Source organism: Anomaloglossus baeobatrachus, chromosome 4 (genome assembly GCF_048569485.1).
Source record: "Anomaloglossus baeobatrachus isolate aAnoBae1 chromosome 4, aAnoBae1.hap1, whole genome shotgun sequence".
In the NCBI taxonomy this organism is placed as follows: Eukaryota; Metazoa; Chordata; class Amphibia; order Anura; family Aromobatidae; genus Anomaloglossus; species Anomaloglossus baeobatrachus.
In genome coordinates, this window is record NC_134356.1 from 303,078,971 (window position 1) to 303,106,133 (window position 27,163).

Consider the following 27,163-nt stretch of genomic DNA (forward strand, 5'->3'; position numbering starts at 1 on the left):
TTTGCTTATAAATATATGCACCTGTTGTGCACCCTACCAGAATTAATGTGACCACAGGACCCAAAACCTGTCATGCGTGCCCAAGCACTGAAGCGTGGTCGGGAACGCTCTGCCGCACGCTCAGAGCCTACGTTGGGGGTTGTAGGACCCTCAGTTCCATACTGTGGATATTGAATTTGTGGTCATGTTGCACATCATGGGAGCAGTGCAAAGAGACCCGGCACTATGGACTCCAAGGAAAAGTGCAAATGCAAAATCTCCAAATGACAAGTTTTATAGTAGTGTTCTGCCCATGGGTATGGAGTTTGGGCGTTCCGTTGCAATGAGCCCTTGTCCATGTGGTCTTTCTAAAGGCGGCTGGGCCAGCGGACGAGAGCACCCACTTACCCCTGTGTCTCCACAGTGGAGACGCCTGACTCCCATTTCTGGCCCTGGTCCTTACCAAATCTAATCTGTTACTCTCCCTCCCACCAGGGAGGGATGGGTCAGGCGTCTGATGTTAACCAAAGATAAAGACAGACAAGGGAAAACCAAAACTCTGACACACTACACACACACACACGATTAAATAAGAGTAAAACAGAACCAAGATGGTAGCTACAAAAGAAAACAGGGGTAAATGCCACAACCGCTCAAAGGAATAAGCTCTACCTCCACCAGATAGTCTGGAACACCATACTTCACCAGACCTACTGAGATAAGGTATAGCTGGCATAGGTGGAAGGATTCAGCCAGCATACATAGGAGGGGAGCAGATGTAATTGGCTTCCCCATAACATGTGATCAAAGGAGACTAATAAACACACTAGCAGACATAAACTCTTGCTAGCCTGCCTATGAATCAGCACACAGCAGGTCGAAGCCAGAGTCTGCCTGCATTGATCCCAGACACTAGAGAATTTCTCAGCTTGAGTGTCAGAATCTGCAATCTGTAGAAAGATAGAGGCATGCACACACTTGTAGAGCAGGGGGAAGTAGAAGGGGATCCTGAGCATCAGAGATGATAAATTTACTGCACTCTCCAACTTGAAATTGTAAATGTTTTTTTTTTTAATTTTGAAATGTTTTTTCTCAAATACAGGTGCACACATTAATATGTAGAACGGTGCAGTGTATTTACAATGGTTGGATCGACAGACATGTAACATTTCGACTAGTGATGGGCAGACTCGCGGATACCCGGGATTGACAGTGACAGGTCCAACCTGGTTTAAAAAAAACCCGATTCCGGACCGAAATTTATCTTGGATATCTGGCCAGTCTATGAGGACCAGAATCCGATGGTGGTAGAAGGGATAGAGGGATTGGAGCAAGCGCGATATACTTGCTGAGTGTCCCACACAGCTCTAACGCTACTTCTGGGGCTGTTCATTATTCCACTTGCAAATGCACTGCTTCCCCCTCATCGGTAGTCCCTGATTGGTTGCAGTCAGACACGCCCCCACCGTGTGTGACAGCATGTTTGACTGCTTTCAATCAGAGGTGCTGTGGGTGTGTGCAACTCTATTTCTGAAAAAATAAATAAATAAAAAATTAGCATAGACTCACGCCATATTATGATACCAAGCACAGATAAAGCATACGCCTACAGGCTGCAGTCCCCAGCCATGTTCTTATCTTGGCTGTGTATCAAAATAAGAAGAACTGCATGTGGCTTTTTTTTAAAATATTTAAATAAATAATTTTTAAAAATGACATGCGGTCCCTCCAATTGTGATACTCAGCCATGATAAAGCTGACATCTGGTAGCTGGTGTTCTCAGGCTGGGGAGGCCCATGGTTATTGGGCTCCCTCAGCCTAAAAATAGCAGCCTGCAGCTGCTCAGGATTGTCGCATAGATGCAACAATCCCGGAACTTTACCTGACTCATGCTGATTGCCCTGGTGAGGTGGCAATTGGGGTAATAAAGGGTTAATAATAGCTCACTTCTGCCAATAAGCCCTAGGTTAGTAATGGGAGGCGTCTATGAGACCCTCCATTACTAATCTATAAGTGAGAGAAATAAATGTAAATACCCAAAAAATCTTTTACTTGAAATAAAATACAAAAAACACAGACTCTTTTACCCCTTTATTAATCCCAAATACACCCAGGTCCGACATAATCCACACAAGGTCCCATGATGATTCCAGCTTTGCTACATCTGAAATGATAGCACAAGGCAATAGAACATGACTACCCGCTGTGAACTTCAAGATAAAACAAGGCACCCTTCAGGGTATACTTTAAACAAAGTTTAATTTCAAAAGAATTTTGTTGTGAACATGTGACGTTTCGGCCACGTAGTGGCCTTCATCAAACAACTCATAAAATTGTACGTACTGGAACAAGTATATGCAGCAATGTATATTAGCACAGTATAGAGCAGCGTCTTATACAAAAAGACCAAGGTCAGCAAGAAAATGGTAATGTAAACAATTTTAAGATTGTGTCAAAACCAGAGATGTACCCAGTAACAGGAGCCAGCGACAGCATGGAGTAGCAGTGTCAAGCAGCGGCATCCACCGCTATGCAGTGCACACAGCGCACACTGCATAGCGGTGGATACCATTGCTTGACACTGCTACTCCATGCTGTCGCTGGCTCCGCACACATTTTTTTTTTCATTTCTTAATTATTAATGTGCTATAAGGGGGGTGATTTGAACTTTTATATTTGTTTTAATAGTTTCATATTTTTTTTTTACATTGTACTGTGTTTAATAGTTTTCTTAGGTGTCTTGAAACTGCATTAGTTTGATCACTACAGCATTGCTGTATATAAAAAAAAAATCAGTGTCCAATGACAGTGGCTGGTGTTTATAAGTGTACTATAATGACAGACACTCATCAGCTGACCCCTGGGTGTCATGGCAACTCATCGGCGTCACACTATCAAGTAGAAGGCGAGCCGATGGGGGGTCAGAACAGCACACCACTCTGCAAGCGCTCATTAAATGCAGCCGTCAGAGGCTGTTAGGCATGTCAGCTGATTAAATCAGCCAACATATGCAGGGAAGATGTGGGCTCGGCCTGTAATCCTGCATCAAAGGTAGGGAGATGACCCATGATGTACATAACACGCCATAGCTCGTTAAGGGGTTAAAACAAAATAACTAGAGTACATAAAATCACGATGATTTGGTGCAGAAAATTATGCAAGTAAATACTCAGCGAGCGCACATAGCTTTACTCACGCCAGAAAAAATGGTGGAAATGCAATGATGGAATGGGCCCTTGGTGCCTTATTTAGATTTATTTGCAGGTGTGTAGAGTGACTAATTTGTCAAGAAATGGGGAGTAGAAATTGCCAGAACTTCCCCTCATTTATTTCTATGCCAGCAAGCTGTTCAGCAATGCTCTGCCATAATGTGCAATCATTGCACGGAGAGTTTTATAAAAGAAAATAAGGTGATTCAGAGTCAAGAATTTTCTTTTGAAAGAAACTTTAAGCTAAACATAGCCCCTGTGATTCTGCTGGCTAAGATGTAATGGATCTCAATAAAAGCAATATTGGGTGAAAAGCACGCTACAAACGTATAAAGACAAGAAGAACATTGGCATTAGGAGACAATGCTCTAGCTGTAATATCAGATCCAGACTTACGCCTACTACGTATTTATCTAAGATGCTATCTTGACAGTCTATAGTCTTCTTGTAATAGTTTGTGCAGCAGGGTATAGCAGTTACTGTTGAGAAGAATAGATATAGGCCAAGGCAGTGCTTATCACACTCAATCCATAAAAAGTTAAAAGGATTTTCCATGCTTACTATACTTATCACGTGTTCAAATGATTGGTCAGCTATATCAGATTGATTGACATTCTATAGCGGGCTTTACACACTACGATATCGTTAATGATTTATCATCGGGATCACGTTGTTTGTGATGCACATCCGGCGTCATTAACGATATCGCAGTGTGTGACACTTATGTGCGACCTAAAGCAATCGCAAAAGTGTCCAAAATCGTTTGCCGTGGAGAGGTCGTCCTAAAACAAAAAATCGTTCTCTTCTAATTAGCGATGTTGTTCCTCGTTCCTGTGGCAGCACACATCGCTATGTGTGACACCGCCAGAGCGACGAACATCTCACTAGCATTTTGTTGCTCTCCGGCTCGTTAATCGGATCTACGAGCCTTAAGGGGGCTTTACACGCTGAGATATCAGTAACAATATATCGTCGGTATCACGTTGGTAGTGATGCACATCCGGCACCGTTACCGTTGCCTCCACCGCCAATGCGGAAGGAAGGAGGTGGGCGGGATGTTTACGTCCCGCTCATCTCCTTCCCTCCGCTTCTATTGGACGGCTGCCGTGTTATGTCGCTGTGACGCCGCATGACCCGCCCCCTTAGAAAGGAGGGGGATCACCGGCCAGAGCGACGTCGCAGGACAGGTAAGTCCGTGTGACGGGGGTAAGCAAGGTTGTGTGGGACGGGCAGCGATTTGCGCGTGTCGCAAAACCGACAGGGGTAGGTACGATCGCTTGCGATCTCGCTAGCGAGATCGCAGTGTGTAAAGCCTGCTTATGTCTGGATCTTCCACCAATCAGCTGTTTTCAGTTCAAATGATGATTCGTTATAACCATGTATGAAGCCAAACAACACAGCTCTGAACTACAAGGCCCTGTGCACACACTGCTTTTATTTTCCTGCGTTTTTGGTGCAGTGTTAAGTGCTGTTTGTGGTCATAAACTGCATGTATGACCTTCCCCAGCAAAGTATATGAGAAATCCAGAAGATTGTGCACACGTTGCTTTTTTGCCTGCAGTTTGGGTTGCAGAAATAAGAAGCAGCATGTCACTTCTTTTCTGTGTTTTTCCCTGCATTTTTCCATTGAATATAGTGAAAAAAATGCATGGGCAAAATTGCAGGTGCAAAAACCCACCAAAACGCGGCAAAAATGCACCAAAAACACATTTTTGATGCGTTTTTAGTCCAGAGGGTGTGTTTTTTGCTCAAGAGTCATAACATCTGTGTGCGCACATAGTCTAAATTGTCCATTCTGAGATCCTGCAGCTCAGTTCCTATTGAAACAAATAGGAGCTGTACTGCAGGACCCTAGAATGGCCCCTACACAGTGAATGGAGCTGTGCTGTTTGGCTCTGTTAAAAATTTACATCTTTTTTCCATCTGAGCCAAAAAGAAATACCAATCGATTGGAGTGCTGCATGTAGGACCTCCACCAACCTACTATTCTTGAGCTAGCTTTATAAAAGTTTATAAATCCAGTAAGATCAACCTTTCCAAATCACATATACTGGCGGGCAGGTCTTTGAAAGCTAAATCCATCAATACTATAATATCTTCTATCTGTTCCTGATTCCTGAGAAATCAGTCTATTACGTAATATTCACATGAACCATTAATGCTCTGTTAATGACCGAGTACCACTAGTCGAGATATCACTGGTGCAAACTGAGCAGCCGTACAGGGGCTTAAGAGGTAATGGAGCCCTCTTCCACCAACAAACCAGTAAGCCAGTTCTGTCACAGACACAGATGGGGCAATATAAGTTCTTGCACAGGGGCCCACTTTCATTTTATCCACCACTGCAGAGCACATACAGTGCCTCTTCCTCCCTAAGCTTGCTACTCCACCCAGGACCAGCATTTTTAGCTTGATTGAAAGAACAGTGTACTGTAAAGTCAAGTGGCAGACAAGAATATCAGACAGTGAGCTATCAATCAAGGTAAAGAGGCTGCAGCTTGGTAGATGCCCAGAAAGCGCTGTGTCACTCCAAGAGCACTCGAAGGGAATCTTTCAGCAGGCTTTTGATACTTCAGCTGAGAACAGCGTAATGTAGGTGTGGCGCCCTGGGCAAGCCAGGACGTCACGAGCACTACACCAACACACCCCACACTCCCGGTCAGGCACACCTAAGTCAGACAAAAAACCCTTGTTGCCTTCCTCCAGGGGCTGATGTCCACACCAGGGGGTGGGCCAGGCGGTCGGCCCCGCCCACCGAGGAGTTCACAGTCCTGGAGGCGGGAAAAAGAGTCAGTTGAGTTTGGAAGTGAAAGAAAGAGGAGAGTGAAGTGGTAAAGGAGCAGACAGAAAGTGGCCCGGACGGAACAGCAAGGTTGGCAGACGGTGGTGACCGCCTACAGGAGAGGCCTATTGGAGCTAGCCGTAAGGACTGTGGACGGGCGGTGGCCCATCGGTACCGGACCGGTACGCAAAGAGAAGCCAGCACCATCTGGCAGGGGCTTACAGACCCCGACAAGGCTAGGAGTCGCCGTGAATTTGTCAAATCCGTTAGCGAAGGGAACCTCCTGGGTTTCCCAGCAGCCAAGTCCCGATAGAAGGCAACCGTCCAACCGAGAGAGGGAAACACAGTCACCGCCAAGGCTAAAGTTCCTAGGGCCAGAGCCTGCGGGCAAAATTGGCTCCTTCAGCACCCATCCAAGCTGGGGAGCGGGTTACCGGTGGGAACCCATTGGAACCGTTTACACTACACAGGTGCAGGGAAAGGCAGTCACCATCAGCCGGGAGGAGAAACACCGCAGCCGTCTGTGGGACCCGTCCATCCAGCCATTTGTTTTACCGGAGACTCTGTGTACATCATTGGCTGAGTGAGTACCACCGTGCCGTGCGGCACAGCGCTGCCCCCGTGACCCTGCACCTCACCAGGCCCCGTAACCCGCCTGCAATCCATCCCTACCCCATCACCGGGCCCCAGGACAACCAACCCCCTACCCACGGAGGGGAGAACTAACATCCAGGCTGCTCCCTGTCATCGCTCCCGGGATCCCGTCCAGAGCAGCGGTGGTGTCACCAATCTCACCACAACCGTGGGTGGCGTCACGGACAATATCAAATCCCCACAATCAATCCCCACCCTTTTCACTCACGGGCGAGGAACGCCGCTCGAGTCCCCGGGATCCGGCCCACCGCTCAAGCCACCACCGAGCAGCAGCCGCAGCAGCGGCCGGACCCGAGCAGTGGGAGAGCGCAGCGTCCCCTTCTCCGCCCGCGACAACTTGGTGTCACGAACAGGACCAGATCCCAGGCCCCGGTGAAGATGCAGCTCGCCGACAGCCCTGAGGACGTCCCCTGGATGCAGCGGAGAAGGGCCAACGACTCACGGTATGGACCCCCAATCTGTTACAGGTGTAGCAAACCCGGCCACTACTCCCGACGGTGTCCATTAAACGAGCAACCCCTGGGGCCACGGGTCAATCCTCAGGAGTAGAACCCCATGGCCCCCCAGACTGGCGGGACCGGTACATCGGGGGCCGGCCCATCATCCCCGTGGCCGTGGACGGCATACCGGTGATGGCTCTCCTGGACACTGGATCACAGGTAACCACTATACCATACACACTGTATCAACGGTATTGTGGAAAAGACGAACTGGCTCCCCCAGACGCCAGTATGACATTGATTGCTGCTGATAGTCTCCCATTGACCCAAGTGGGGTACAAACAAGTGGCCATGACTGTGGGACGAGCTGAACTGCAACACCAGGGTATGATTGTGATAATGAATGAACCCAGTGATCATAACCCGAAGGTAGTGCTAGGCACTAACGTGATGGAGCACTGTATGAGTGACGTGCTGACCCTACTGCAGCAGCTGTCCGCCACGGCGGTGGGGAGCCGACAGAGAGCTGTGCAGCGTGAGATCCGATGTAGCGACAACATGTGAACTCGACAGGAGGAGAGATTGGTGGAGTGAGAGTGATGGATGTTGCCCCTTTGATTGTACCTCCCAGGAGCGAGATGATGATTTGGTGCAGGGCAGCGGTAGGGTCACAGGGGCGTGACTACCCCGCCATGAAAGAACCCATGTCCTCTGAACACTGGCCCACAGTAATGGCCGCCCGAGGGGTGGTAGACGTGAAGAAAGGGAGAGTGCCCGTGAGGGTGCTGAACTGCAGGGAGGAAGAAGTCAGGCCTCCCCGGTACGCTACCCTTGCTAAGTTGCTCACTCTGGATCCTCACACCATCCATGAGGCCGTTCCCCCAACCTCACCACCTACTGCCAGCACTCACCCATCCCCAGGGGAGTTAGACGAGTGGTGTCGACAGCTACACGTAGGCACTGATGATACCCCTACACATCACAAAGAAGGGGTATACCGAGTGGTACGGGAGTACGAGCGAGTTTTTAGCAAACACCCCCTAGACTTTGGGCAGATTAAAGGGGTCCAACACCATATCCCCACCGGTGAGCATCCCCCTATCAAAGAGAGGTACAGGCCTATTCCCCCTGCACACTACCAATGTGCCAAGGACATGTTGAGGAACATGAAGGAGGCAGGGGTTATTAGGGACAGCTGTAGTCCCTGGGCCGACCCGTTGGTACTGGTTAAGAAGAAGGATGGCACCATGCGGATGTGTGTGGATTACCGGAAAATTAACCAGATAACGCATAAGGACGCTTACCCTCTGCCCCGCATTGAGGAATCCCTGGCTGCGCTGAGAACCGCTAACTACTTTTCCACCCTTGACCTCACCAGTGGGTACTGGCAGGTGGCTGTGGCGCCAGAAGACCGAGAGAAGATTGCATTTGCCACCACTATGGGACTCTGCGAGTTTAATAGCATGCCGTTCGGGCTGTGCAATGCCCCTGGAACCTTCCAACGGCTGATGGAATGCTGTCTAGGGCATCTAAATTTTGAGACCGTCTTGCTGTACCTGGATGATGTGATTGTGTACTTTCAGACATATGAAGCCCACCTGGAGCACCTAGTCGAGGTGTTCGCGTCCCTTGCTAAATATGGGATGAAGTTGAAGCCCTCAAATTGTCATCTGCTGAAACCCAGAGTGCAGTACCTAGGGCATGTGGTTGGTGCAGAAGGTGTCGCCCCTGACCCCGAGAAAATCACCGCCATCCAGGACTGGCCGAGGCCGACCATGGTGAGGGAGGTGAGGCAGTTCTTGGGCCTGGTGGGGTATTACCGTCGCTTCATCAAGGGGTATACGAAGATGGCTGCCCCCATGCAAGATCTCCTTGTGGGACAGACCAAAGGTGGTAGACCCCTAGGAGCCCCACTGGTGTGGGAAGAAAGGCATGAGGAATCCTTCCACCAGCTGAGAGCGGCCCTGACCGGAGAAGAAATCCTAGCGTACCCTGATTACAGCCACCCCTTCATCCTCTACACCGATGCCAGCAATGTAGGCTTGGGGGCAGTTCTATCCCAGGTCCAAGACGGAAAGGAAAAAGTGATCGCTTATGCTAGCTGAAAGCTCTGACCAACTGAGAGGAACCCTGAGAACTACAGCTCTTTCAAGCTTGAGCTCCTGGCACTGGTGTGGGCTATCACCGAGCGGTTCCGCCATTACCTGGCAGCAGCTAAGTTCACCGCTTTCACGGATAATAACCCGCTGACCCACCTGGACACAGCCAAGCTGGGCGCGTTGGAACAGTGGTGGGTGGCCAGGCTAGCCAACTACGATTTCACCATCAAGTACAGGGCCGGCCGTGCCAACGTTAATGCCGATGCGCTCTCTCGGATGCCCCACCTGTCGGAAGAGGGGCCCGAGGATGATGACCTCGAAGAGATTGAGTTGCCCGCATTTCATCGGCCGCCAACTGAGAAGGTGCATGTCCATCAACGACGGGTAAACCTGGACCCGCAGCCCAGCCAGGAGTGGCAAGAAGCTCAGGACCAGGCACCCGCTGTCCGCCTAGTCAGCTGAAGCTCCGGTTCCCAGACCGGCGGAGAAGGCAAAAGAGGTAATCCACACCATGATGGGTGATTTTCCAGCAGTCTGGCCTACACAGAACGGCGTGGTGATTCTTCCAGTGATACTGTTCCCACAACCCGTGGATGAGGAAGTGGTGGAAGTAGTCAACCATGAGCCAGTGTCCAGGGATGAACCTGTACCCAGCTCCCCTATGCCTTCGCCTGCCCCACACGATAGCAGGGAGGAGGAACTGATGGTTCCCTCTGCCACACTGCCTGTCACCACTGACACCGGGCCCCGGAGGTCCACTCGTCCCAACCTAGGTAGACCCCCACTTAGGTACAGGGAAACTACTCTTTAGGGGGGGGGGAATTTGTGTGTGTTGAAAGTACCGTTTGAAAGTGTCAACCGATGATAAGAAGAGTGATCAATCGAAGTTCACCTGATTTGCAACTTGATTGAACCGGTCGTTGCCGGCAGCTGTTGTCCCCGTTGGGACCCCTTACAAACCACTGCGTAGGACTACTACGGACAAGCCCGAGAACTGGCAGGGCAACCACGAACTTGTGGTCTGTAAATAAAAAAATGTTGGCTTTACTGTGACCGCCTCCGGAGAGGCTGATTTGGAGGATGGGCCTGGAGGGAAGTGATGGCCCAGGCCCGCCACTACCGCAACCGGTGGCGATCCTCCGGGGGTTTCAGGGGTTCCCCATGGACGTGGGTCCCCTGAAAAGGACAGAACCCGCTCGGGTAACTTGTGCTGGACTGGGGTCAAGGGGTGCTGCCCATTTGCTTAGGGGCAGCATCAGGGCCAGGTTACTTGGGTGGGAGAGAGCGGAAGCCGTTACCGTTAGCAACGTTTAAGTAAATATGCCTCCCGATGTGGGAAGAAGTTAATATACTTGTAATACATGTTTACCGTTTATCTTTTTCAGTTGTGAAAATAAAACCGGTGATGGACGGGCAGCCCGCGGACGGTCTGCATTTTACTAAGGGGGAATGTGGCGCCCTGGGCAAGCCAGGACGTCATGAGCACTACACCAACACACCCCACACTCCCGGTCAGGCACACCTAAGTCAGACAAAAACCCTTGTTGCCTTCCTCCAGGGACTGATGTCCACATCAGGGGGTGGGCCAGGCGGTTGGCCCCGCCCACCGAGGAGTTCACAATCCTGGAGGCGGGAAAAAGAGTCAGTTGAGTTTGGAAGTGAAAGAGAGAGGAGAGTGAAGTGGTAAAGGAGCAGACAGAAAGTGGGCCGTGGCCCGGACGGAACAGCAAGGTTGGCAGACGGTGGTGACCGCCTACAGGAGAGGCCTATTGGAGCTAGCCGTAAGGACTGTGGACGGGCGGTGGTCCGTCGGTACCGGACCGGTACGCAAAGAGAAGCCAGCACCATCCGGCAGGGGCTTACGGACCCCGACAAGGCTAGGAGTCGCTGTGAATTTGTCAAATCCGTTAGCGAAGGGAACCTCCTGGGTTTCCCAGCAGCCAAGTCCCGACAGAAGGCAACCGTCCAACCGAGAGAGGGAAACACAGTCACCGCCAAGGCTAAAGTTCCTAGGGCCAGAGCCTGCGGGCAAAATTGGCTCCTTCAGCACCCATCCAAGCTGGGGAGCGGGTTACCGGTGGGAACCCATTGGAACCGTTTACACTACATGGGTGCAGGGAAAGGCAGTCACCATCAACCTGCCGGGAGGAGAAAAACCGCAGCCGTATATGGGACCCGTCCATCCAGCCGTTTGTTTTACCGGAGACTCTGTGTATATCATTGGCTGAGTGAGTACCACCGTGCCGTGCGCACAGCGCTGTCCTCGCGACCCTGCACCTCGCCAGGTCCCGTAACCCGCCTGCAATCCATCCCTACCCCATCACCGGGCCCTGGGACAACCAACCCCCTACCCACGGAGGGGAGAACTAACATCCAGGCTGCTCCCTGTCATCGCTCCCGGGATCCCCGTCCAGAGCAGGGGTGGTGTCACCAATCTCACCACAACCATGGGTGGCGTCACGGACAATATCAAATCCCCACAATCAATCCCCACCCTTTTCACTCACGGGCGAGGAACGCCGCTCGAGTCCCTGGGATCCGGCCCACCGCTCGAGCCACCACCGAGCAGCAGCCGCAGCAGCAGCGGCCGGACCCGAGCAGCGGGAGAGCGCTGCGTCCCCTCCTCCGCCCGCGACATAGGCAAAGAGATCCTGAATCCAATGATATACCACTTAGATTACTGGTTGCAGGCATTCTGATACAATCAGTTTTTAAATTTAGCCATGCAGCAGGGCTGAAAAAGCTGCTCCCGCCCATACCAAACTTTCAATGTACAATCCCTATAGACAGTTATATGTAAATCAAAACAGGGAGCAAAGTTGAACAACATAGCATGAGGCAGATAGTCATAGCAATGATAATGTCCTAGTGATAAAATACCCAGTTTAAATAAACAACAGCACAGAAGGTGACATGTGACGCATCATTGAATTCTTTGTTTTAACCCCGACTTCATACTGTCCTCAGATTACATAGCAAAAACTTGCTGACAGATTCCCTTTTAACACCTCATTAGCTTTGTGAATTAAAACAATGATCTTTTGGAAATGCAGCAACAGATAGAAGATATACAAAAATCGATTAATATAGGTTTCAAAAACCTGCATGCCAATATATCCAGTTTGGAGGGTTGTTCTTACTGACAAATTCCTTTCAATCCTGGGAAACATTTTTAAAAGGAATCTGTCATCAGGTTTTTACTACACAATCTCATAGCAGCATAATTTATGAGAAGATATTCTTACTGAGCTTCTTGCTGTAGTAAAATCAATATTTTATCAGCAGGAGACTATCACTAGAGGACTAGTAAACCTGCTGGTATGTAGTTCTCCATTTTCATGAGCTTTTATAACCATGCTCCCACCACTGATTGGCAGCTTTCTACCTATGCACAGTGTACACAGAAAGTTGCCAAACAATTGTGTGGGCAGAGTTATACAGAGCTCAGTATTCAAAGAAGTGCTACATTTATTCAAAGCTTGAATCAAGATCTCTACCCCAACATCATGCCTCTCTCGGATGGGGTATCAAGAACCTGGTGACAGATTCTCTTCAATAAACTCTTCTGATTGATATAATTCAGTTGTTTTGAATGATAGGGCTATTCTACTCCCTAAATTCAGGGGTCACCAGTTGCCATTTTTGTCCTTATAATGTAGTAATGTCTTGATGCCTTTTAGTAGTGTTGCTGTTAGCTAAAATGGAATAACTACTGGCCACATTTACTAGAGAGATACAGATACACTACTTGGACAGATCCAGATCTTCTGCAGAAACCAATATGGTAATGATTATTTAGTATGATGGGTGGCATACACTGAGAAATCACCTTTAACCCCACTCACCCCCGGCCACTAAAACACCCTAATGACCGGGCCATTTTTTGCAATTCTGACCAGTGTCATTTTGATAGGTTATAACTCTGGAATACTTCAACAGATCTGGGCGATTCTGACAATGTTTTTTGTGACATATTGTACTTCATGATAGTGGTAAATTTAGGCCAATATTTTTTGCATTTATTTGTGAAAATTTCGGAAATTGTGCGAACATTTTTAAAATTTCGCAATTTTCAGACTTTGAAATTTTATGCCCAGAAATCCGAGAATTATGTCTCACAAAATAGTTACTAATTAACATTTCCCACTTGTCTACTTTACATCAGCACAGTTTTTGAAACCATTTTTTTTTTTCGTTAGGAAGTTAGAAGGGGTCAAAGTTCATCAGCAATTTCTCATTTTTCCAACAAAATTTACAAAATCATTTTTTTAGGTACCACATCACATTTGAGGTGACTTTGAGAGGCCTAGGTGACAGAAAATACCCAAAAGTGACCCCATTCTAAAAAGTGTACTCCTCATACTGCTCAAAACCACATCCAAGAAGTTTATTAACCCTTCCGGTGCCTCACAGGAACCAAAGCAATGTGGAAGGAAAAAATGAATATTTTACTTTTTAACAAAAAAATGTTAATTTAGCCATAAAATTTTGCATTTTCACAAGAGAGAAAAAAGAAAGTGCACCCTACAATTTATTGTGCAATTTCTCCTGAGTACGCTGATACCCCATATGTGGTAAAAATCAATTGTTTGGGCTCACAGCAGAGCTCGGAAGGAAAGGCGCGCTATTTGAATTTTTGAGCGCAAAATTAGCTGCACTCATTAGCGGACGCCATGTGGGGTTTGAAGACCACCTGAGGTGCCAAAACAATGGAGCTCCCCCACAAGTGACCCCATTTTGGAAACTAGAGCCCTCAAATATTTTTTCTAGATGTTTAGTGAGCAGTTTGAATCCCTGAGGGCTTCACAAAAGTTTATAACGTTAAGCCGTGAAAAGAAAAAAAAAAATTACCACAAAACTGTTGCTTCAACTAGGTAGCTTTTTTTTCACAAAGGTATCAGAAAAAAATGCACCATAAAATTTATAGTGCATTTTTTCCTGAGTATGACGATAACCCATATGTGGTAAAAAAATCAATTGCTTGGGCGCACAGCAGGGCTCTGAAGGGAAGGAGTGCCTTTCGAATTTTCGAGCGCAAAATTAGGTGGACTCATTAGCGGACGCCATGTCGGGTTTGGAGACTCCTTGAGGTACCTAAACAATGGAGCTCTCCCATAAGTGACCACATTTTGGAAACTAGACCCCTCAATAAATGTATCTAGATGTTTGGTGAGTCTTTTCAACCCTCGGATGCTTCACAAAAGTTGATAACGTTGAGCCGTTAAAATATATATATTTTTTTACAAGGGTAACAGGAAAAAATGCACTATAAAACGTATTGTGCAATTTCTCCTGAGTACGCAGATACCTCATATGTGATGGAAATCAATTTTTTGGGTGCACGGCAGGGCTTAGAAGAGAAGGAGTGCCATTTGACTTTTCAAACGCACAGACGCCGTGGAGTGATGTGCATTACTGGTCGGCCTCTGCAGGATGCACAGACGGATGAGATACAAAAAGCGACCGGGGATACAAAAAAAAAAGTGACCCCGAAAACTGAGCATGGATGCCTATCCGTTATGTGCATCACTGATCAGTGATTGGCGCGACACACGAATGAGTGAGGTGTAAAAATGGACAGGGGATACAGGAAAAAAAAAATTATACTCATAGGACCCAGAGGATTAGCAGGAGGATGAGTGACCAGAGGAACTGCAGGAGGAATAGAAGGCAGCAAGTGGACAGCTTCTTACAGGAGCAGCAGGCAGGAAGTTGGACAGCTTATGTGTGAGGGCCCAGGAAGAACCCAGTGATGGAGGCAGATGTGATTGGACCAATGAAGATCTGGAACAACCTGGTGACAGCAGGTAGGGGTCGTCGGAGAGGGACAGCAGATGGCGAGGGGGAGGGGGAAAAGCAGAGGCAGAAGAACGGGGGCAGAATAGAGATCGTGGGGCGGAGCATAACTGGGGTGCACATCGGCAGGGGCCACATCAGCAGGGGCAGGGCCATTAAAGGAGTGCACAGGGGCCATCACGGGAGCATGCAGGGGCCATTGTGGCGCCCCAGCGGTCTCGTTGCCACTGCAGTGTTGTCCTCCTCAAAAGGGTTAATGCTGAGCCTGGAGGTAGTTGGGGAAATCCATTGGCCAGTAAGTACCATCATTCAACACAGTTTCTCTCCCAGGCCAGCAGAGGGAGCTCTAAACTTGGAGTTCCAGGGAGCCTTCCTTAAGCCCTGACCTGTTGGAGGAGTTAGAGAGTTTGAGAGAAGAGTCCAGAGAGTCAAGGACTCGAGTAATGTGGTGTGTGAGCTGGGAGCTGAGCCCGATCGCTCAACCCAGAAAAACACATCCACAGAGAGGCAAATAAGAGAAGAACATTGGGAGTGGAGCGTAGCCAGCTCACCCCGACGTCGTAGCTAAAGAAATTGAATACCGGAGTTCAGGGCCACTCGAGTACACGAGTACCGGTGGTCGCATCCGGAGGACGAGAGAACTGCAGGTGTCTGTCCACCCCGCACCCAGAGGTGCAGCTGCAAATCCAGGACTGGGAGCCCAGATAGACAGTACGGTACCTGTGACGGTCCATGCAGCCCGCCATACAGAGAAGGTAATAAATTACCTCAGAGCAGCAGAACGGGTCTCAGTATACTGAAACAGTGGGACCCCGTTTACACAAACAGAGTGTAGGGAGCAGGCCTCATTACTCACCTGGCCAGTGTGAGACCCCCGACTGCTTCCAGGCCACTGGATCGCCATTATCACCTGTAACAGGCTCCCTGGACTTCACTGGTTGCTAAGGACAAGTAATGGAGAAGGTAAAAGGAAATTACTGTCTGTGTCTGTTCCTTTCCACTGCCCTGTCGGCCCTGCACCTCGTCTACAAACACCATAGACTTTACCAAGCACCCAAAGGTTGCCCCGGAGTATCCGCTCTAGCTGTGGAGAGCAAGAAACACCTCAGCTGCCATAACACCAGCCCCGGAGGTCCCTCCCAGCAGCGGCGGCTCCATAGCCGCAAATTACCACAGGTGGTGTCACGAATATTCATGTAAACATTATCATCGTCTCCCCCATACCACCATTTTAATTGACTCCACTAGGGTCACGGAGTCGGGCCCCGCCACCGCTGACTACCCCGGACTAGTCCGGCCCGACACCGATTCACCTAAGGCCCTGGGGTGGGTGAGTCACCATCACTTGACCTCACAAGGGCCATAACGGGAGCGTGCAATACTCACGGGGAGCAGGCGTGGCGATCAGACAGCAGCAGCGGCGGTGTTGGTGGCAGCAGCGTTGGTGTGGTACTACAAGTACCAGCCGGTGCACGCTGCAGACACGCTGGGGGAGGGCTCCCCAGGCCAAAACAAGCCTGTGGAGGGCGGTCACTTCCAGATCAGACCGCCCCACTGCACGCTGATTGGAGCGATTGCGCGTCACAGCACGATCGCTCCAATCAGTGCTGCATGGGGTGGGGAGGCACCATGTTTGAGCTCCAGATATGATCTGTTGCAGCTGATGCAGTACCTCATACAGGATTGCACTGATTGAGGCATTGTTTTAGCCGAAACCAGTGCAATCGATGTGGTTGGTGGTTCAGATTTGAACAGCCAATCACAACGATCATCTATGGGGGGTGGCGATGGTAGTGACATATGTGTAATGTCATATATCTTGATGCATTCATTATATATAGATATTATTGTTGTACTTTTTTTGTCCTTTACTGACATATACTTGCTGTTGTTATATATTTTCATGTATTTGTAGCTATAATTTCCCTCCATGCCTTTCTCACTCTGTAATATCTCCTATCTTGTTTCCTCACTTCCTTTCTTTCTGGTTAGTGCCATTTTGGTGGGACATGCGTAGAGGGGTGGCAGGGGCGGTGGTCCGGACTCCTTATTTGTGCTGTGACTTGGCCCTTCTCTCTCTGGCCACCGCCTTGGTCCTCTCTACAGAGCAAGCTGAAAGGGGTGGTTTGCAAGGCTCCTGGTTGGGTGTGTGGACTTTGTGCAAGCTGTACCTCTTCGCAGGTCCTCGAACAATCCAGGAGATTCCCGCCAGGGATTGATGGATACAGATTCAATTGTCTTGTTCAACAGTTTTTTGCTAACAGTTATGCAGACAAATGGAGTCTTTTGTGCACAAAATATAAAAACGCCATTGTGTTGCCCCTGGGGCTCAGTCAGCACAGGGTATTGCATCTGACTCAAAGTGCAATGCTCATCCCGGGTAAGGAAGAGGTTAACCACTGGTTTTCACTTTCCCAACATAGCCAGGAAATGAGTCAGCAGGTTTACAACACACAGCTTAGCAGCTTTCTCACAGAAACTGGGCTAGAGTTGGTCACCATAACAACAGGATTTCCCCAGCACCAGTGAGTGATCAGGAAGGTGGGGGCAGCATGAGGGAAGAGAGAGAGCACACAGTTTTTATGTCAGAACAGTGTGAGACACAAAAGAAGTAGGGTCGCTGAGGGGTGTGCTGCATAAGCTCCCCTCAAAAGGACCGACAGGGAGGAGTGCTTTCGAGCTCTCCTGGTAATGACTGAGAGAGTGCCAGAACATCAGGGACTCAAGTGACCACGGCGGTGTGGAGAGTGCTTCAGAGCTTCCACAGTTAGGACCGGGCAGACTGGAAGAGATCGGAGACGACCGGGGGAGTTGGTGAGACAGAGGAGAAACATAATAGCCGACAAGAAAGCCTAAAAGCCCCTTCGGAATTGGTGCAGTCAGGGTGCAGAACACTAGGGTGGCGTACACTTCGCGTTGCGCTATCAGAATCTGCAGGGAAGGGGGATTTCATGTCCCATTGCCTACCACAAATGTCCCGCGGCCTCTGAATCATACGGGGTTGGCTGGGGCCCATCACAGCGGAAAACGGCACTCCAAGAGTGACGACCTAACACAGTGAGTAAAAGAACTTTGCCCTCAGTCCTGGTGTTGTCCCGTGATTGCCGTCACCGTCGCCTTGCGCTCCGGCGCTAATGGCCGCTACCCCGCCACCATTGTCCTCCCTGGGGCCGAGCTCCACCTGTGGGAAGCTGGACCATCTGAGCTACGTGACTGTCCACCACGGAGGAAACATATTGACACCAATGGAGTCACGGAACCGGGTCAGGCCATTCACAGCAACTACAAACACCACTTGCCCAGTGACGAGTAGCCCTGAGGTCCTGTGGGTGCGTCCTTTTTGGACCTGCGAGCAAGGTCCAATACCTGTAACTGCGGATACTGCGTGCTTAATGGACTGTATGTTTAAGGACTGTGCGAACCGGGTTTTCTAAAACAAACAATGACTGCCATTGACTGTCCAGCGCGGGGAAAGTAATGCTAAATCTGGAATCAATTTTGGCTAACAGTTATGCAGAGTAATTTTGTTACATCATTATTTTGAGCAAAACTTTTGAACATTGTAGGAACAGTACACTTTACTTCAAAGTACACTTGTACTGGAAACTGCTTCTTAGGCTACTTTCACACATCCGTTTTTTGGCATCAAGCACAATACGGCTTGTGCCTGATGCAACGGATCAGTTGCAGATTGTGCAAAAACTGATGCGACGGATCTAGCAAAAAATGGATCCGTTTTTTTATTTCCATGCCAATAGGGAGAGAGAGCCCCCATCATCACCGCACACACCGGCACTACCGCACCCATCATCTCCGCACACACTCAGGCACTACCGCTCCCATCATCACTGCACACACCGGCACTGCCACCCCCATCATCACAGCACACACCGGCACTACCGCCCCCATCATCACTGCACACACACATGCACTACCGCCCCATCATCACCGCACACACTCAGGCACTATCGCACCCATCATCACCGCACACACCGGCACTACCGCACCCATCGTCTCCGCACACACGCAGGCACTACCGCTCCCATCATCACTGCACACACCGGCACTGCCACCCCCATCATCACAGCACACACCGGCACTACCGCCCCCATCATCACTGCACACACACATGCACTACCGCCCCATCATCACCGCACACATCGACACTACCGCACCCATCATCACCGCACACACTAGCACTACCGCACCCATCATCACCGCACACACATGCACTACCGCCCCATCATCACCGCACACACTCAGGCACTATCGCACCCATCATCACCGCACACACACACAGGCAATACTTGAGGGACGTCTCTGCTGATAACTCGACTGACTTCAGTTGCTCTATGGAGGTCACAGGAGCAACTGAATTCTACTGCCGCTCCGGTCAGCTTCTGATGTAGCAGAGCTGAAAGCGTCGTGGGACCTTGTGTGGATTACGTCGGACCTGGAGGGGTATTTGGGAATTTTAATAAAGTGGTGAAAGAGGGTGTTTTTTTGTCTTTTATTTCAAATAAAGGATTTTTCGGTGTTTGTGTTTATTTACTTTCCCTATAGATTAATCATGGGGGGTGTCTCAGATGCCTGATATGATTAACCTATGACTTAGTGTTATCTATAGGTTGTCATTAACTCCTCATTACCCCGATTGCCACCGCACCAGGGCAAGTCGGGATGAGCCGGGTAGAGTCCTGGGACTGTCACATCTATGGATGCGGCAATTCCTTGCAGCTGCTGGCTGATATTTTTAGGCTGAGGGGCTCCCCATAATGTGGGGCTCCCCATCCTGAGAACACCAGCCTTCAGCCGTGTGGCTTTACTTTGGCTGGTATAAAAATTGGGGGGGACCGCACAACCTTTTTTTAAAATTATTTATTTATTGTACTGCACGATATAGACCCGCTGTAGCGCCTGGTCCCACCAGATCCCGAGGCGGCCACTCTCCCTCACATCTGTCCAGCCTCAGCATGGCCCCCACGTGCACTCCCGGTCCCAGTCCCCGACAGCGAAGTGTTTCCTCTTACCAGTCCCTTGGCTCTGCAGGCTCTGCTCACTCCCGGGTCAGGCGTCCTGTTCCTGGAGCTGCTGCAGTCTCTTCCTGTCTCCCGTCCACACACAATTCTGCAGTGAGCAACTCTAGGCTGCGCATGAAGCCATGCCCCCTTTCTTAAAGCAGTAGTGCCTCATTTTCTGGAAGTGACCTCAGAGGCCACCTGTTACCTAAAGACTATTTAGGTTCACCTCCCCTGGCGGCAGGCGCCTGAGCAACTTTGTACTGCTGTTATCCATGTGTCACCTGCCCGTTACTAATACTCTATCTTACCGTAGTGCCGTTTGTACCTTCCGGCCATACCCGCAGTGGACATCACCGGCCATACCCGCAGTGGACGTCACCGTCCATACCCGCAGTGGATGTCACCGGCCATACCCGCAGTGAACATCTCCGTGCCACCTGCTGTGAACATCTCCGGTGCCACATCCGTGTTCTGCCTGCTGCGGACATTGTACCCAAGCTATGCCTGGTCGTACAGAGACTCCTACCACCAGTTCCTGGCTGCTGTGCTTCTAGGCCTTCTGGGGAGGCACCGCACAGTCCCTGTATAGGGATTCACTGCTGGTGGCCTTCTCAGGGGAGTCCGGGGCACGGTCCAGTGAGTCCACCTCCGGACGCTCGCCGTTCCTCGGTGAGCGTAACACCTGCCCACCGGCGACTGTGATTGGTTGCAGTGAGACAGCTGTCACTCAGCGTGGGGACGTGTCTTACTGCAACCAATCATAGGCACCGGTGGGTGGGGGAAGGATTGAATACAAGATGGAATAATGAGCAGCCGGCATTTTTAAAAGAGGAGAAGCCGCTAGACCAGTGTGACAGCCGTGTAGCGCCGCGCCCGTGATCGGTGAGTATGAGAGAGGGGGTCAGAGGGAGAGACCGACCGACAGAGAGAGATAGAAACTGAGAGAGAGACCGACCGACAGAGAGAGAGAGAGATCGACATGGACAGAGAGGGAGAGAGACCGACAAACAGAGAGAGAGAGAGATCGGGAGAGAGAGGCCAGAAATTAATTCACATCTCATCTGAGCATGCTTAGATTATAAAAACGGATCCATCACTGGAATGCATTTTTTGCCGGATGACGACGGATCCAGCGCCCATAGGCTTCCATTATACAACATGCCGGACGCAACATGCCGGACGCATCCTGCGTCCTTTCCGGCAGCCGGACGAAGACATTTTGCCGGATCCGGCTGACGCCGCATGCAACGTAAAGCCATCCAGCGCTAACACAAGTCAATGGGGAATAAAACGGAACCGTCACCGGATCCATTTTATACTTTTTTTGTCGGATTTTGCCTGATGCCAAATAAAGTAGCCTTAGCTCTTGGTGCAATTGCTGCTTTTACACTGTCTTTTCCTTCACTTTCTGACTCTTAGGGCATCATTCCTACTAATGGCCTTCCGACCTGCACTGCTGTTGGGCAGAGCTCTTGTACTGCCCCGTGCCAGCGGCCGAGCCGCTCGAATTCGGAACCGCGGTGGCTCGAGGGGTCTCCGGACCCGGGGGTTTGTGCGGACACTGGAGTTTAAAAAGGGGGATTATGTAGAGGGGATTTGGAAGTTTGTGGTGCCACCCACGGTGCGTGATAAGGTGGAGTACCACCGCTGCTGTTAGGGAAGGGGGAACTCGGTGGCGATGGTACGGCAGCAAGGTGCTTAACCCATCCGTGGGTAGGGGGTTTGTGCCCCGGGCCCAGTGTTGGTGCAGGAGTGGGGTGCCGTTGGGAAAAGGAAGGGTTTCAGTGTACTCACTAAGTCCAAGAATACTGACACCGACAGCTTGTAAACCAGAATTCTGAGCACCGCTGCAGCAAGGAGGGAGCACGCTTGGATCCGTGACCTTGGTGTTGCTTGTTAGTCTGTGGCCTTTTCTGTGGCACCTTGTTCACTGTTTGGACCTAATAATCTGGAACTAATCAGGTCCTGCTCACCTGTATGGCTAACAGTGTGAGCTTGCTCTCAGGGTTCACACTTGGGATTTGATAGACTGTGTTTGTAGGGAAAGTTCTATCCCATCGGTGCACTAGTACCCCGATTTTGGAGCGGGTGAGGGATGAATCTTGAAGGCTTCACCCCCGTCGGGTAAATTACCAGGACACTTGAAGCTACTTCCCGGCCTAGGGTCCGCGTACCCCGTCGTGCCCTGGCACCTGCCCGAAGATGGCTCAAGGCCACCGGCTGCCCTTCTCGGCAATCCGTACCTATTGACACGATTCCCTGCGACCGGGGTTCCAGCTCCTACCAGGCCCAGACCAACGGCTGCCACCTAGTAGACTCAAGGAGCCCTGCTACTGACCTGTGACCTCTTCCTTCGAGGGTCACCGCTCAACTCCTTTCACTTTTTCACTTTCCCCTACCAACCTCCCAAGTGGGTGGCCTTATTCCCTTCAGGCCCCCCAATGGTGTGTCTGGTGGGTGTGGTGCAAAGTGTTCCTAGGGTTTTGACTGGCTAAGCTCTTAGCAACACCAAAGAAAAAGTATTCGTAACCAAGGAGGATACGGATACTGTGCAGAAGGGCAGATTTCACAATACCCTATGACGACCTGATAGGCCAGGGCGTCACACTCTGCCGCTTGGTCTCTCTTAAAGACTCATATGCCCAAGTCTATGTCAGCCCTCTGCTATTGGACTAGTACCGCTCTACACAGTAGTGACCCAGGTTACCCGAGTCAGGGTCTAGTACTCGCTACAGTGGGATAGAGCACTCTGATGTTCTGTCCTACATTTCAGTTTCTGTTTCTAGATTTGGGTCTTGCGACGTACAGCCATTATCATTAGGCAATTGTTGATTTGCACACTACCAGTTCTCTTTACAGTTCTCTTTACACTACTTCCAATCCCCCAAAAAACTTTGTGTCTGTCTTTCTATATATTGTCTCAAACTCCTCCCTGTGCTCTCAACTGTTCACTGTCTTGCTGGTCTGTTACTACGCAACTTGATATTTTGCCAAGGAGCAGTACCTAAAACCGGCCACAGGGTGACTACATGTGCAGCATGATTGAGTCGCCCAGGGATAGGGGTACTCAGAGCCAGGCCAATGGGGTCGCTTTTAGAGGTATCACGGTGGCGTGACCCAGTCTGTGATCCCAGGCTCCACAGCAAAAAAGGAATATGTAAAGGGGGATTGTCTGTGACGCCACCCATGGGTTGCAGTGATGAGATGGTGGCACCGCTGCTGCCTCTGGGGACCGTGCCCGGGACTGATGGTGTGGGGCAGCAAGGTGGGAACCCCTCCACGGGTAGGGGAGTTGTAGTCCCGGGGCCCAATTGGGATTTGTGGTGGTGGCAGGGATTGCAGGGAGCAGGAAACTCACAGTTCGGTTGTCTTGATGTTGGATGAAGCTAGGCTGATGTGTGTGGTCAGGAAACACAAGAGTCCTTTGTAAACCAACTTGCCAAATGGCCGGTCACCGTTGGCGGGTGTCTTCGGGTCCCACACCCAGATGTACAGCCAGGGGCCCTTACTTCCACACTCTGTCTGTCTCTCTCTTGTCTGGACTAGTCAGTTTGAACGGCCTCCAGATTGGGTCCCTCTCCTGACACTGGCGGGCTACAACCCTGTCCCGGTCGCCTCAGGTTCCCCGCTGCCGGATCTCTGTCGCCTGTGGCCCTCACAGCCACCTAGTCCGGTAGTCCAGGGCTCCAACCCTGGCTACTGCTTTCTCTGGGGAGCTGCAAGCCTCCCCTGTCAGCTTTCCACTGACTACAGCACAACTGACTAAATTCTGCTCAGTCACTTCCTTAACTCCTCTCGCCCCCTCCCTTTTCGTGGGGAGGGTGTGAGTAGGGCCTGATTGGCTGCTGTACATCTGTGTGGGGATTGTGTAGCTGCCAAAGAGGATGAACTCTTTCTGTGACTACCTGGTTTTACCAGGGCGTCACATGAGCATAAACACATCAACATTATGTATATCATTCTCTATGTTTATTGAAGTCTCCAGGGGCCGCCTTACATTCCTCCTCTCTTTAACTCTGGTTGTCCTCAATCAGATGGCTTTACAAAACAAAATACACATATAGCACACAATATAAAATATCAACATCATTATTAGCATTTTAACATTATCCTCATCCAACATCAGGGTTGAAATAAACACAAGGTTTCTAACATGGGTCGTTCTGACCCTGGTCGCCTCTTATTAGGACCCCGGAACAAGAGTTCAGTTTGTAAGATATGGCCCTTAGACCAACACACAACACAGGGCTTGTATACCAACATTAATGGAGATTTAAGTCTGTGGGCACAGTCCTCTGAGAAAGTAGAGATGTCCTGGTTAGCGATTTTATCCATAGCATTTACTCCCCGGCCAGTTGGTGGGTACAATCCTCAAATGTTACGAACAGATCACAGGAAGCTCAAGTTCCGTTTGTGTCCTCTCTCTGGGCACACTCCTTTAACGTTACAAGTTCAAAACTAATGGTCTTTAATCCTCTTGCAGTGCACAGACCCGTTCACAGTACTGCAGTCCAGCAGAGGGGGGGCGGCACACAACATTCAAAACTAAACAAGGCTACTCTGGGACAACTTTTTCAGGGAGCAGAGGCTCCTGATCTGCCTCCACTTTTAGGACGCGGAACAGTTCTAAGTTATCTCCTATGTGTAACGAGCACAGCAATGGGGTGGAAAGCATTGGGGATCTGGCCACAATTTAGGCAATAATTATCCCACTCATACCCAGGTCTCCTTGCGGACAGTCAGGTGAACAACTGTGCCTACTTTGCACCTACCACACTACCAGTTCTCTTTTCACTACTTCTACTCCCCCAAACTAAGATTTAGTCTCTGTCTTTATATTGTCCCAAACATCTCCCAGTGATCTTAACTGTTCACTGTCTTACTAGTCCTGTTGTTAGGCAATATCTTGCGAAAGAGTAGTATGTAAATCCGGCAACAGAATTACCCCATATGCAACATAAGTATAAACACATCAACATTATGTATATCATTCTCTATGTTGATTGAGGTCTTAAGGGGCGAGGTGCATGAGTCCAGCAGCTGATTACACATGTATCAGGACTGAAGAGTATTCTCTTGTTGCCTCTATCCTCCATCTTCTTTTACTCATCCTTTGCTTCATTTCCCCTAGACATCCCTTCATAATCATTGTCAAGGTACTGTGAATAAACAACCTTAAAGTTTGTCCACTGCATCTTCCTTCTTGGATTTGTTATGTGAAACTGGTCAGGTGAGAGAAGAGAGGATAGCACATAACTTATCTACCATTGCTTGTACAGAGATCTGTGCTCACATCCTTCAGACACATTGGTGGCAGAATAGCTGGATGTCATGCTAGGTATGGGGAGTACCAGACGAACGGCGAAAGGGGGGGGAGGGAAGCCCTGTCTCTAGGGAAGGGAAGGGATGGTGACCCCCTGGTAAAACCTACCAATGGTAAAACCTACCAATGGCCCCTGGTTCCTCTGATGTCCCTAGATAGACCTATGCACTGTTCACAATATCTAGGCCCTGGCTGACCCTGAAATAGGCCGTATGTGTAGTGACTTGATGGGATGAGCACTAGTGAACCCACTAAGATCTAAAGAACACACAGGGAAAATAAACGAGAATGGAAACCGACATCTTATTTGTAAGATGACTTTGGAAGAATGTCAGCGACATATAACAATATGTTAAGACAGGAGATTTCAAACCGACAGCTTGCAAGCTGGACAGCATGTGAGGAAACTTTATCACCAGCAATAAACCAAGGGGAAATGCAGGTATATATAGAAACAGGGAGTGTGGATAAGGATTTGCAGATAGAATGTCAAGATATCCACAGGGTCCAAAAGGGAAAGGAGTAACCTAAACAGGGAAGATAGAACTCCATTCACACATAGGAAGAACGATTGGAATATCAAGAAGCAGTTTATGCAGCCAAACACAGTGACCTTCTGCAGCTGAACACCACAGAGTTGTCTGTATTTTTTGGCTGAGATGGCAATACTGGGGTGGCCCACAGAAGTTACAATACCCAGTTAGATGGTTCACTGACAATTTTTTTAGCAGGCACTAAAAAGTACCAATACCTATTGAGATGGTTCACTGCCAAATTTTTTGCAGGCACTAAAATGTACCAATATCTTTTGGGATGGTTCACTGAACATTTTTTAGCTGCCACTAACAAGTACCAATACTTATTGGAATGGTTCAATGGCAAGTTTTTAGCACCCACTAAAAAGTACCAATACCTATTGGGATGGTTCACTGGCATATTTTTAGCAGGCTCTAAAAAATAGCAATATCTATTGAGATGGTTCACTGGCAAATATTTAGCAGACACTAAAAAGTAGCACAAAGATAAGGATCTTAACCCCTTAACGACCGTGGGCAGTAAAATTACGTCCTAACGGCAGCCGGCGGGGTTCCGTGCACGTCAGCTGATTTGTACAGCTGACATGTGCGCCTTGCAGGCACGAGTGGATCTGCTATCCACCCGTGCCTGCTAACCCCTTAAATGGCATTGTCACAATGTGACAGAGCTATTTAAATGCAGATCGTGGTAAATCTTTGCTTACCCGGCTCCATCAGCGTCACAGTGACGGGATCATTGTGAGCCGATGGTTGTCATGGTAGCACAGGGCCATGTGATGACTCCTGTAGCTAGCATGAGTCATTTCCTGTTTCACTCAGTCGAGTGCAGCCTATGACCTGTCAGTGCATCTCTCCAGTACGCGGTGATCATTTGTGATCTCCGTGTACCGGCGACATGCTCTGGCAGACGGTCCTGCACTCTGTCTCCCGCCGCACTTCCTTCCGATAATCGCTGCGTCCTCCCGGTAACCAACCAGCACCAGCATAGGACCTATTGTGACGTCAAAATAGCCATGTGACCAGTCACGTGTCTATTATCTCATGGGCTACAGACTGGTCACATGGCTTTGACGTCATGCTAGGGCCTGTCAGTGCATCTCTCCAGTACGCGGTGGTCGTTTGTGTATCTCCGTCTACCGGCGACATGCTCTGGCACACGGTCAACTCCCCGTTCTGCTTCTCCGTTCAGGTATGTTACAGGTATGTGTGCTCCATTATGGTTCTGCTTTTAACTTTATCTAGGAGTCCGCATGGCACATGAAATACATAATATAGTGTAGGACCCCCCTATTGAGATTTGCCGTGACGTTGGCAGGGGTGGCTC